Raw genomic sequence first — 12,970 nt, forward strand, 5'->3', positions numbered from 1 at the left:
GCGTAGGTGGTACTTACCTGTTCCCAGTAGTTACTGGATATGATTTATAACTGTTATTCTGTGCTACACTTATTCTAAGTTCTAGAAGTGCTATTTCTAAAAGTGTTGATTCTGACGGTGGCCCATGTGGCCCTGTCCTGGTGTAAATAATCCCTTATGAATATTGCCCGTGCCAGCTGGCACAATGTACATGTGTGATTCTACCTGATATGTTTTGACAATACAGAAGTTATTTTTGCATAACCTTGTGTGGAGTCCCTTTTGTGGTGTGCCTAGGATGTTGTTGCTGTTGTGTGCTGGCGCAAATGCTTTACACATTGCCTCAGAGTTTAGCCTTACTGCTCGTGCCAAACTACCAAGGGGGTGAGCAGGGGTTATCTTGGCGTGTGACTCCCTTGCCCTGACTAGAATGGTGGTTTCTGCCTGACTTTGGCGTCAGCCTTAGCCTACCAGAAATAGCCAGTTCTAACATTGTTGGTCAGCGGTGCGGATTTGGACTTGTGTTTGCGCAGTGCCACAGCGACAACTGGCTACATTACAAAACTCTGCATTTTTCAGATAGTCACATGTTCGGGATTATTGTTTTTGATTTTGTTTTTCCTCAAGAGTGTTATTTTCAGATGGTGTTCCTGCGCTTTATGTTAAGTGGCAGATGAGAGAAAATGACAGGGCGGGACGCCAGTAGAGGGGGAGGTTCCCATAGATTAGGAATCCCTTGCTGGGTCCAGTGGCCAATCCCTGTTCCTGTCCCTGTGTGGGTAGATGGAAGAGAGGGGGTGTGGAGGAGAAATGGCTAGCTCAGGAGGGTAGTTGTCCCCTGAGTGTAGTGTGTGTGTGTGTCTGGATTCCCCAGTATGGTAGGATCCAGTGGTGGCAGCTTAAATGTGTCCAGTGCGTGAAGTCCCATTCCCAGTTCCCAGAGTATGGTGCCTGGTGCTCAGTAAGAGGGGTACAGGTTGAGAGTCAGGGGCAGTGAGGAACTGTCTCACCAGTCTGGAGGGGGAGTGTGTGGATGAGTGGTGTGTTGAACTGGAGGAGTTGGTGTGAGGTTTTTTTAAGGAGCTTGCATGGGAGGTGTACCTCTGGTGGTGTGCAGGAGGTCCTGCAGAGGCACTGGACAAGAAGGTGGATGTCTGGCGGTGTGCTAGATGTCTTACAGAGGCATTAGGGAGTGATTCTAAAAGTATTGGCTTGTGTATCTGATGATCCTGTGTAGGGGAAGAGGTTCATGTGTAGCCCAGCTAGGTCCCAGTAGGATGGTAGGGGTGTAGGGGCTCACGTCCTGTCTCAGTGGAGGCGGAGTGAGTGTGGGACGGTGTGTCCCACGTTGGCCCGAAACCCTGTCTCAGGGCCTGGAGGGTTCCCTAAGGGAGCGCCAGGTCAGGGGCCTAGGTTGTACTTACAGGTCATTTGAAGAGGATCTTCCTGTGTCTAGAGGACGGGGAGTGTCTGTAACCAGAACTCCGGCGGTCCTTGTGTTTGGCTTTCAGGGGTACCGCTCCAAGGTGGGAGGGTGCTGAACTCTGGAAGGGGGTGCAGAGGGACGGTGTACTTTTGACCCCGGTGCAACCTAAGGGTTTAGATCCTAGGTTGGGAGATTAGGAAACTTCCAGGTCAAGAGGAATCTCTACCACAGTAGATCAGCTGAAGAGACTGAGGGGGCTGCCCTTGCTGTGTGATCTGGGGCTCACCTGCAGTTTGTTGTTTCTGCTAAGGTAGAGGAAAGGGGGCTTTGCTGTGTGATGTGTCCCCCCACCTGCTTGAAGAGGAATTGTGCTGTGTGCTTTGTACCTCAGAAGGGAATTAGTTTCCAGGTGGTAGACCAGTGAAGGAGTGAGGTCCTGATCTGGTAGGAGAATTGTGTTCTGGTGAGTGCTTCCCTGTGAGGGTGCGGGAACCCAGAAGTAGAGGTAGGGTAGGGCATTCTAGGCCGTGGCCTCTGGTCAGCCTGAGAGTGTGGTCCCTAGGTTGAAGGTTCAGTGGTAGTTGTAGCTACACTGAGAGGGAGAGTGGAGACTGGCTATTGTGTGCCAGGGGTTACTGCCCCACACTCTGTGAAGTGGTTAGGACCTGTGACATTTGGATGGCCTAGGGCCTGGTCTTGACTGTGGAGGACTAGAGAGTACCAGTGGGGTATCCTAGTTGGGTCAGAGAGTTCTTGTTGAGGGAAATCTATGTGGGTTCAGAGTGGCGAAAAACAGGAGGGTGTCCCTGCCGTGCGGGCCCGTGTCCGTGTTTTGTCGCCCAAAGCAAGGAAGCCCATCAGTGGAGTGATTGGTCTACCCTGCGTTTTGGCTGGAAGGGGGTTGTGTTGGACCTGGCCCTTTTGGCAGGTTCACCCCGAAACTTTTTGCTTTTTCCTAGCCTGTTTCTGGAACCTAGTGTTGATGATTTTAGGCCTTTGCGCACTTTTTCACTGTGGTACAGTGTAAAGTGCGTGAGCTCTCTGTGTATGTGCGGTGAGTGACCTGCCCTCCCATAGGAATGAATGGGGAATATGTATGCCCATGGCAGTTCCTGATGTGTGGGGAGTGCAGGGTCGAGTTTGATATGTGCGAACTCGTGAGATTGAATGCTGCGTAATGGTGTATGCGGCATGATTGTGCGTCTAGAAGTGCCACTTTTAGAAGTTGGCATATTTGTGTAGTCTGTGGCTGGCGTGTGATTGGCTGGTGAGCCTGGCCCAGGAGTGCCTGGGCCTGCTTATGGATTGACTGTCTGGTTTGAGGATGACAGGGGCTGGGGAGCCCCCAGGAGGTTGTCTGAGTCAGCCCGTGGATGAAAGGCTGCATCTGCTGTCAGGGAAATGGGAGGAGATAGCACCTGGGAGTTAATGAGGCTGTGCCTGCCTGCCACAATGCTGGCTCCACCTCCCCGCTGGGCGACTGTCACCTCTGTCCCTGATACTGAAGGGACTTCCCTATAACCAGTTCTAGCTGGTTCTCACACTGCCTGCACAAAGACTTCAAAGACTTTTCTCTGTATAAGAAGGGGCTGTGTCCCCTTCCAAAATGTTCTTGTTTTTGGATTTGAATCTTGCCAGGGGCGTACAGCTGCTTGGGCCCAGGGGAATCCCTGGGCCCTGCCCAGCCCCTGGACCTCTGATGGACTTTCCTGGATGCCTGGAGGACTTCTGGGGGACCCCTCTGCCTTGCCTGGGCTGATGGGGGGGACTTTGCTTTGCTCCCTGGGAATCTCTGGGACCTTTGCAGCATGGAGAAGCTGCATTTTCCTGCAGAGAGCGCTTGATTTGTATTTCTAGCGCCTGGAAGCGCTATGCTTCCCCCTGAGCGCCTGGGAGCGCTCTGCCTGTTTTCTAGTGCTTTGGAGCGCTTTATTTCCCCCAAGCGCTTGAGAGCGCTTCATTTGTACTTACAGCGCTAGGAGCGCTGTACTTTGCCCCAAGCGCTTAATAGAGCTTTTTATATTTATTATCGAGGGAGCCCACCCCTCGGTAAAGTGATTCCCCGCCTGCCTGCCTAAGCGGGGCCGCTGCGCTGCCCGCAGCGACCCGGAAGTGGTTGGCCAGCCGGCCTATCCTGGCGCGACCGGCCGGAAGTCCCGCCCCGCAGCCCGGGAAGAGAAGAAGAAGGCGCCCGGGAGATGGCGGCCGGTGCAGGGCTCCCATTGCTGAGGGAGCCCCGGAGGAGCTGAGGAGTAGCGGAGGGGGCACGGGGCACATTGCCGGTGCCCGCCCCCACCGCACGTCGAAGACCGAAGAAGAAGCATGGCGGCCGGTGAACAGGGCTCCCGTGTGCCGCGGGAGCCCTGCAGCGAGAGGAGAGGAAGCCGCCTGCCGTGTCCGTCCCGGGGCTCCTGAGTGAAGGGAGAGCCCCGGGGAGGGAGAGAAGTCCCGCGCCGCCTGCCCAGAGAAGCGCCGCCGAGGTCTGGTGAGTCTGGGCTGGGCCGGGGGAGGCGGGGCAGTTCTGTTGCTGCTCCGCGAGGGAGCAGATGGATTTTTGTGGTGCCGGTGGAGGCACTGTGTCAAGAGCGGCCCCGTGTGGCAGTGGGCCGCTCCAACGAGGAGGATGGGTGCTCGGGCCTAGAGGGGCCCACGCTTTGTTATTTAGGGTAGGATGGTGTCGGGGCACGTTGTCGGTGCCCGCTCCCCCCTGTGCCCATACTTGTGCGGCGCCCATCTACAGAGCAGTCCCGATGGCAGGGGGCCGCTCCAGCCTATGGGGGCAATTGTTTTCTAGAGCCAGAGGGCTCCAACGATGGGCATGTTTATTTATAGAGCCTGGGTGGCTCCCACAGGTTGCCTGTCTGTTTATTCTTAGAGCCAGAGAGCTCCAGTTTTGGGGGGCACTTTGTATTTGTTTAGAGAGCCTGTGTGGCTCTGACTGGGCGCACAATTAATTCAGGAGCTGGAGTGCTCCTAGGGACATATTTTATTTCAGAGCCTGCTTGGCTCCAACGGGCGCATAGTTCCAGAGCCTGTGTGGCTCCAACCGATGGCACAGATGTGTCCACGGGCCAGTGAGGGCCCTGTCGCAGTTTGTCTCCAGCTGCCCAGCAATTAGTGGGCAGCTGCACCGTTTAGGCGCAAGATGGAGAGTGAGTCCCTGAGAGGGACAGCGATGGCACAGAGGTGCCCGGCCAGTCACAGCTGCGCAGCACTTAGTGCCAGCTGCAGCGTTTAGGTCTTGTGACTGTTCCCAGGTGCCCAGCAAGTAGTGGGCACCTGCACCGTTTAGGCCCCTGACATTGAGACACAGGGCGTCCTAGCCCCAACAAGGCCAGTTGGCCTAGGGACTGCCACAGGTGGTGGCTTATGTGAGTTTTTGTGCAATTGTGTGGTTTTTCCTTGCACCTCTGAATGTTTAGGCATCATGTGTCTTTGCGCTATTGAGTTGTGTTTTCTTTCCTGGCACCTCTGAATGTTTTTAATGCGTCTTGTGTCTGCCTTGATTTTACACCTCTGAATGTTTTATGCATCATGTGTTTCCCTTTACTACTCCTCTGAATGTGTTTCATGCATCATGGGTAATGTGTTCTTGTTTATACCCCTAAATGTATTTTATTCTTAGGTGGTTGTTCTTTCTAATACAGGTGGTCCTAGTGAGGTCCTGGTCCCCTGCGTGACATTCTCCTAAGGTGTTTAGGGTTGCGTAGGTGGTACTTACCTGTTCCCAGTAGTTACTGGATGTGATTTATAACTGTTATTCTGTGCTATACTTATTCTAATTTCTAGAAGTGCTATTTCTAAAAGTGTTGATTCTGACAGTGGCCCATGTGGCCCTGTCTTGGTGTAAATAATCCCTTATGAATATTGCCCGTGCCAGCTGGCACAATGTACATGTGTGATTCTACCTGATATGTTTTGACAATACAGAAGTTATTTTTACATAACCTTGTGTGGAGTCCCTTTAGTGGTGTGCCTAGGATGTTGTTGCTGTTGTGTGCTGGCGCAAATGCTTTACACATTGACTCCGAGTTTAGCCTTACTGCTCGTGCCAAGCTACCAAGGGGGTGAGCAGGGGTTATCTTGGCGTGTGACTCCCTTGCCCTGACTAGAATGGTGGTTTCTGCCTGGCTTTGGCGTCAGCCTTAGCCTACTAGAAATAGCCAGTTTTAACAGAAACACAATCGAAAATCCCAGAACATCCATATCTCTCTCTCACGATTCAGAATCAATCATTTGATAAGAACTAGTAGACTCCTCAATTTCACACTCTGACCCAAGTAGGTACATATCTGCTAATCTTTGAGTGTTGTATCTCCCTACTACAATAGGTACAGGAGGCTCCATGTCTGTTGCCAGCTTTTTCCTCCTAGGCCTCACTATCATTTTAGTACAAGATAATGGGCCTTTCTCCAGCTAACAAGGGACTTGAAAATGCACCTGCAAATAAAGAAATATGCAGTATACTAACAGTCTCAAAATGTGTGGTACTGGGCTTAAAACCTAGTCCCATGTTAAATTAGCTCGAGAATCAAAATGAAAGCATGTTATAACAGTATTTACCGTAAGAAAACAAGCTATCGTTATAATGTGAATATTCAATCAGTATAAATAAATGTGTTATTTATTTACTCCACTACTCTTCATTGTGTGATTTCCAAATGTGCACAACAGAATTATATATAACAATTCATAAATGTGAGACACATACGTGAAGGAGTTGAGGCAGACTTTGAATGTATGGGTTATATGCTGTAACATAAATAGAGCATATGCAGAGGGTGGAGTCTAAATTACGCTGCTGCAGGAGAAAAACCATCCACTAAAGAGCCAGGGAATAAGATAAAGAAGAAAGTCGTCCAACTGTGATTAAGGGCTAATCCAAACCACCCCCCCCCCTCCGCCTCCCTGTAGTAATGTACACAGGGCTGTCTGCGACAGACAACTGTGGCTGCCTGTAGCAAGACCACGGAAATGACCAAATAAAAGTACAAGCACTTTTTACAAAAGGTCATTTTGTACAGTTAGAATAATTTTAAAACTGCCAAGTTCTTATATATCAGCTGCTTTTATTACTGTTAATTCGTTTTATGAAAAACAAAAGAAACATAGCATCATATAAAGTCAATACAACTTTTACTTCCTTTCCTGACTACTATTAGAAACATTTCAGTAACAGCAATTTCCCTGCTCCGATCTGATTACACACAGCAAACAGATATAAAGCCACAAGGCACATTTGTTATGACTTTGCCAGACGGACTATAATGCATTTTAAATGCGTTGTCGCTTTTGATTTGCATTCAGCTTTTTACCAATTAACTACAGAAAATATTTCATTGCAAAAAGATTTACCATGACAATTTAGAGGTATAATTTGAATGTTGGTTTAACCTTCATACTTTTAACTTTCGTGCTAATTAAAAAATGCCTAGTCTTGAGCGTATCTAATACAGTTCTACAGAGCGTCAGTGCCTTCTTGTTAAAATTGCTACCATGCACGCATGAATCGTTAGATAATGTATTAATCGTTACTGGCGGCTGCTACAATATCTTTTTTCATTTATTCATTTATCTATAAACAATTTAATAAGGTGTAAACCTCACTGTGGTATCTACCAGAGCAATTTATAAAATGTTTCGTTCGACCAAGCAGAAAATAAATAAGTAAAACGCGTTGTCAATTATTAACATGATACAAAATACGGAATGGGCCTCGATGCCACATGCACTAGAATTTTCGATCCATGTTATCAGCCCTATCTAACATTGTGAGGCCCGTAGTGGGGGAGGGGTGGGGCAGGACATTTCAGACTTCCCTAATTTCCCCGGTAGCTTTTAGCTGGTCGAAACAGCTGGCCAGAAGACACTTACGTGAAAATTTGGGACTTAAGAGGTGATCCAACTTGCCAATTCTCCAGTTGATTCCCCATTTCTCAGTGGAGCCGGAGACTCTCATTGCGAGAGACTTGTTTAGCTCCTAATACCCGTAAATATCGGAATAATTAGTTTTTTTTGATAGATATCAGCAGTTCATACATGCCAACAGATATCCACGGAAAATGCCTAGTAACTATTTACAAGAATATGGGGCATATTTACAAACCCCATTCGCCACCGGGTGATCACTTTTTTTGATTCTTGGGTGGCGTAGCACCATATTCCATATGTACACGGTGGCGCTATGCCACTTAACATGGCTTAACGCCACCTTGTAAATATGCCCCTTTCCGCCGCAGTCCTCTGCGGCAAAGGGTCAAGTAAAAAGTGTTGCTGTGGGCGTTCCACCTCAACACCAATTGTTTTTTGACGCTGTCCCACATTTACAAGGCTTAGGCAGCGCCAAAAACTTAAGGCCAGGGAATACCGGGTCTTAGCATGGTGATAGGAGGAGAAATTAATAATTTCTCCAGTTTTTTGCTCTTTCTATGTGTGCTGCAGACAGCACACATAGAAAGAGCGAATCGCCATTATTGATTGTTTATGTGCTTGAAGGTTTCCCTTCCTGCACATAAACAATCGCCCCTGCAGCAAAGGCATCCTTGCAACATGGCGGTAGGGTACCTGCACTGGTGCTAGGCAGCTTTTTTGCGCAGTTAATTTCGGTTGATCTTGCTGCATCAAATGCTAACACCTGCATCATAACACTCTCTCTTTGCTGCTTTACTCATAAATGCCTCAAGATGACATGCTGGAACAAAACTCAAAGCATGGCAGGCACATTTTAATGTGGATGCTGAATATGCAGTTTCAGTTTGGCTGCATTTGAGTGCCCACTTTTGTGATGAGATTCCACCATGCTTGTCTGAATAATGGATTTGCTGTTACTGCCTTTATCCCATGAGGTGACTCCTACCATGCCAGCAGATATCACCTCTAGGAAAGAAGAACCAACTCACTGGCTAAAGAATGGGTGTGGAGGGCAACATAGTGCTGTCTCCTAGAAACATGGAATAGAGCTCAAAGGCACAGATCAGTGGGTGCAGCCATGAACCCTCCGACCCGTCCCACCACCTGGTATGAACCATTGTCTCTACCCCTCAAAATGTCCTACCTCTTACTTATGCCTCCCATTGAGGTCAACGGAATTAGTAAATAGAGAAGACACCATCCCAGTTCTGGAAGGGTAACAGTATTGAGCAGTCTAGCAGGCACATCTCTGGTCTCATCTGGAAGAGTATTATCAAAAGATAAGTACGTCAAGAAAGGACTACACAATTGGTTGATCTGCTAAAGGTTGTTTTCAGGTCAGGCATCAAATTGCAAGCAGAAACTAATGGGGGAAGACGAGTAAGAGGCACTCACTCCACCGCAACTTGAATGTCTAAAAATGAAAGGCTACTTAGAGGATTCTACCTCGAAGCTAGAAGCATTTTGACATACACATTGAGAAAAGGGTAACCGGGGTTTTGACAAGATCAAGCAAATGAAAAAGAAAATAAGGTTTTTTTTGCCAATCATGGCACAGAAAAATACACCCAAAGTAGAGGAATGTGGGGTGTTTAAACCTGCTTCAGCCACACGAGACTCGGGAATTAGAGGCCCCTAACAGGACCTAGGGCCAGATGTAGGTAGCCAAATACCGGTCGGTAACGGCCGAATTCGGCCGTTACCGACCGGTATTTGCCTACCGAGATGTAGGAGGACAGAAACGGGGCAAATCGGTAATTTTACCGATTCTGTAAATATACCGGTCGGTAAATTTACCGACCGGTATTTCTACAGAATCGGTAAAATTGATATGTAGGTGGGACTCTTCTGAGTCCCACAAGGCCTAAGAAATCGGTATTTTACCATCAAATTCAATTTGATGGTGAAATACCGATTGAGGTGTGCATGCACATGTGTGCATGCACACCTGAGCCATATGACAGGCAGACCTGCCCTTAGAGCAGGTATGCCTGCCACATGGCCCCCGTACCTTTTTTGGGGGTGCTAGAGGGTGTCAAAGTGACACCCCCTGCACCCTTGTCAAAGTCGGTATTTACCGATTCGGTAAATACCGACCGGTAATGCCCCATTCATTCCTATGGGCTTCAAAGCCCATAGGAATGAATGGAGCATTACCGGTCGGTATTTACCGAATCGGTAAATACCGACTTTTAAAGATTCGGTAAATCCACATCTGGATTTACCTACATCTCGGTACTTCTATTTTACCGATTCATAAATACCGAATCGGTAAAATTCGGTATTTATGAGTCGGTAAAATAGATTTACCTACATCTGGCCCTAAGTGTTGTGTGACGTGAACAGAGAATAAATTAGACAGAATTAATGTAAGGTGGTTTCCCTTGAAGAAAAGTAGGCTCAAACAGAGGGGAAGCTGAAAGAGATAACTAGGGGAGGTCTTACACCAGGTCACAATATGTATGCACAATTCAGCAAGGTGAACACTCTGAAAGAGAGGAAGCCCCTTGCCTCTAGGGCAGAAAATCTTCAAGATTCTGTAATTAGGCATCACCTAAGTGTTCTGGCCTTTCAGTGGTAGAAGGGAAAGATCCCAATTTGATTGTGGTTTACTAAATCCGAAGTAGGATGATGCTCACATATGTGTTAAAAATTGTTATAAAATCATATACTGTCCACAGGTGCTGCAAAAATAAACAAAGCTGGTTCACTGTGATATTTAGATCCCGACGAAGAAGAAAGAGCATCCAGAACCAGTGAAGGAAATGATTGATCTAGCACTCAAAACTCAAGATTGTACTCATGAATATCAACACTAACAATATTCTGGCATACTAATACTAATATCGTGGACAGAATATTTAGGGGCAAAATTTCAAAGGGTAAGTGCACATAGGGAAGTATTTATTTACAATTCCACCACATCTACGTACCTTGTAGATATATGTACTACATAGATACATATATGTAAAGTTCAGGATACAGAAAATCTAGACTTTCTGACCTGTCACTAACTAATGTAACAAAAAGCCATTAGTAGAGAATAATGATGATGTAGAAACATGAATGTGCATGATATTGAGACAACTCTGGTATCAGCGCCACCAAGTGGTTGGAGGAGGAGCTCCGAGAGCAGCGAGCAGCAAGTGGAGCTCGGAGCAGAGGTAGCGGAGGCAGCGACTCCCGCGTCTTCGGCGCCAAAATAACGTTTTCAGCGTTTTCAGAGTTTTCATCGTCTTTTACAACGGGGAGAAGGGCTGGAGGCCAGGAAAGGTCCGGACGGAGCCGTGGTGTGCCGTGGTGTGCCTCCAGGATGACCCCCGGGACCCCGGGAAAGTGATGACGGGAGGCACTGTGAGGTGAGGGGCTGTGAGGGGCGAAGGCAAGGACGCAACGCGAGCGCTGCTGCTGTTAGAGGCGGCCGTGAAGTAAGAGCCCAGGGCGTGACCAAGCCGGCTGTCTGACTAGGTCTTCTAGCCGCGGTCCCTCCCGTGAGCTCCGCTCGCAGTATCCCTCGGGGTAGTAGTGGGACAGAAGCGAGCCCCTACCAAACCCACACTAAACCCACACCAAGCCTTCCCCACTGTCTCACCACAGCCGCCTAACCTAGCCCAGGGACCCAAACACTTGGAGCTGCTACAACATAGCTATAACAACAGTATTGGCATTATCTGCATTTTCGGCAATCATTGGCAACTGGCAATCAGCCGGAGACAACACTTGACAGCCCCCTGAAGTACTCGCTATTCCTTTTGCTACTTTAGGAGGCAGGAGCCAGGAGGTGGGAGCAGGAGCTCTACCACACGGCTCTACTTATTGTACAACCAGCCATATTGCTAAAACTAACAACTCAGTTAGTGTACAAAGGGGCCAAAACAACGGGAGGTGAAGCTCGACCAAGGAGTTAACCTAAAAAAAAAAAAAACCCGTTCTTACAGATTGTCTCCATCAAAAGTGTGAACCATTACTGGGCCCAGCAGTTGGGATAAACTCAAAACCGCGAACTGCCAACAAACTTAGCAGTCGGATACTATATTTGTTTACGAATATTCTCTTTTATCCAGGCACCTATTTTTTTAAGCGGCTGCGGTCTGAATTGTCGCGTCTAGTGTGGGGCGGTAAGAACCCGAGGCCGCAATGGAATGTGCTCACTAGGACATACGCGCAGGGGAGGTTTGGCATCCCCGATTTTGAATTATATTATTATAGCGCACAAGCACAGTACGCCTTCTTTTGGGTGTATCCACCAAGGTATACGTCTCAAGTGGCAGCGGAGCACTGGCTAGCCCTCCCGATTCCTATTGCCGGTGCGTTCTATGTCCCGCCGCCTGGCAGAAATGAAGCACCAACGACAGTGTCGAGCACGATCAATGCCTGGTTTCAACTCTGTAAGATGCTGGATATCCCGATGCGCTACTCTCTGCTTCTTCCGTTGGTATATCACCTGGACATGCCCCTCCTTCAAGAGGGCGTTTTCCGTAAATTTATAGAACGCATACAAATTAAGCATTGGGGCGATTTATATCATGCAGGGCAATTCCGCACATTGGAGCACATGTTTCAAGGGGTGCAGCAGACGCCCTTAGACACCTTTCTATATATCCGTCTTCGGCAGGGGCTTCGCTCTATAACCCCGGAGTTTCCAAACGAACCCATTCCCCTTGCACCCTTACAGCTGATACTGCAAGGTGAAACAGCTAAAAAACTGGTATTGAGGATATACAAGATAGTGCACACGCAGAGGGGGTGGCCGGTGGCTCCTGCAAGAGCAAGATGGGACCAAGAGCTAGGCGTGGCCCTGACGGATAACCAGTGGGAATTCTGCTCACAACAGACTGAGCGGATTTCGGCCAGCAGCAGACTCAGTATGATTCATTATAAATTTCTACACAGAGTATATTACACACCTGCTCGCCTACACAGATACAGGTTACGAGAGTCAGACACTTGTGATCGATGCCGCGCCCCGGGGGCGGATTTCTTACACCTGGCATGGGGATGTGCTGCAATACAAGTATATTGGAAACAAGTTTTTGAGGCTCTGTCCAACATGATAAAAGCTTATTTGGAACCTTCCCCGGTCCTGGCTCTTTTGGGGTACGTGGCACCACTACAGGCCGCACACCGCAAATTTGTTGCTTTGGCGCTTTTGTTGTCCAAGAGAAGAGTGGCATGTAAATGGGGCAGAGGAAGAGCGCCTAAGTTCAAGGTTTGGATAACTGACCTGATTTATTGTCAAGAACAGCTAGCAACTTATGCTGAGCTATTACCTGTGGCATCCAGGCCAGGTGATATATGGGCCCCCTTAAAGTGCTACTTGTTGACGATTAGCTCCCATATGGTGACGGAATCTGACCCTGTAGAGTAGTATCTTATTAATCCCATGGCTATTTCTTTACTGAGTGTACATGGTTTGAAATGATAATGGTTGAAAGACGTGGGGGGTGGACATATGATGTAACACTGGAGGTTTAACAAGCACCCGGTATGACCCCCTTGTTACGCTGATCTGTATATGTATCCAAGATGATTTGCCGTTTCGAATGTGTTGCAGTGATGTTGACCTCCATCACTAATGTATTTCCTTTTCTTCTCCTCAATATTGTGTGACCTGTCACCACTACCTGATACATAGTTGTGCGAATTTATATCGCT

This window comes from Lissotriton helveticus, chromosome 10, assembly GCF_964261635.1.
Source record: "Lissotriton helveticus chromosome 10, aLisHel1.1, whole genome shotgun sequence".
NCBI lineage: Eukaryota > Metazoa > Chordata > Amphibia > Caudata > Salamandridae > Lissotriton > Lissotriton helveticus.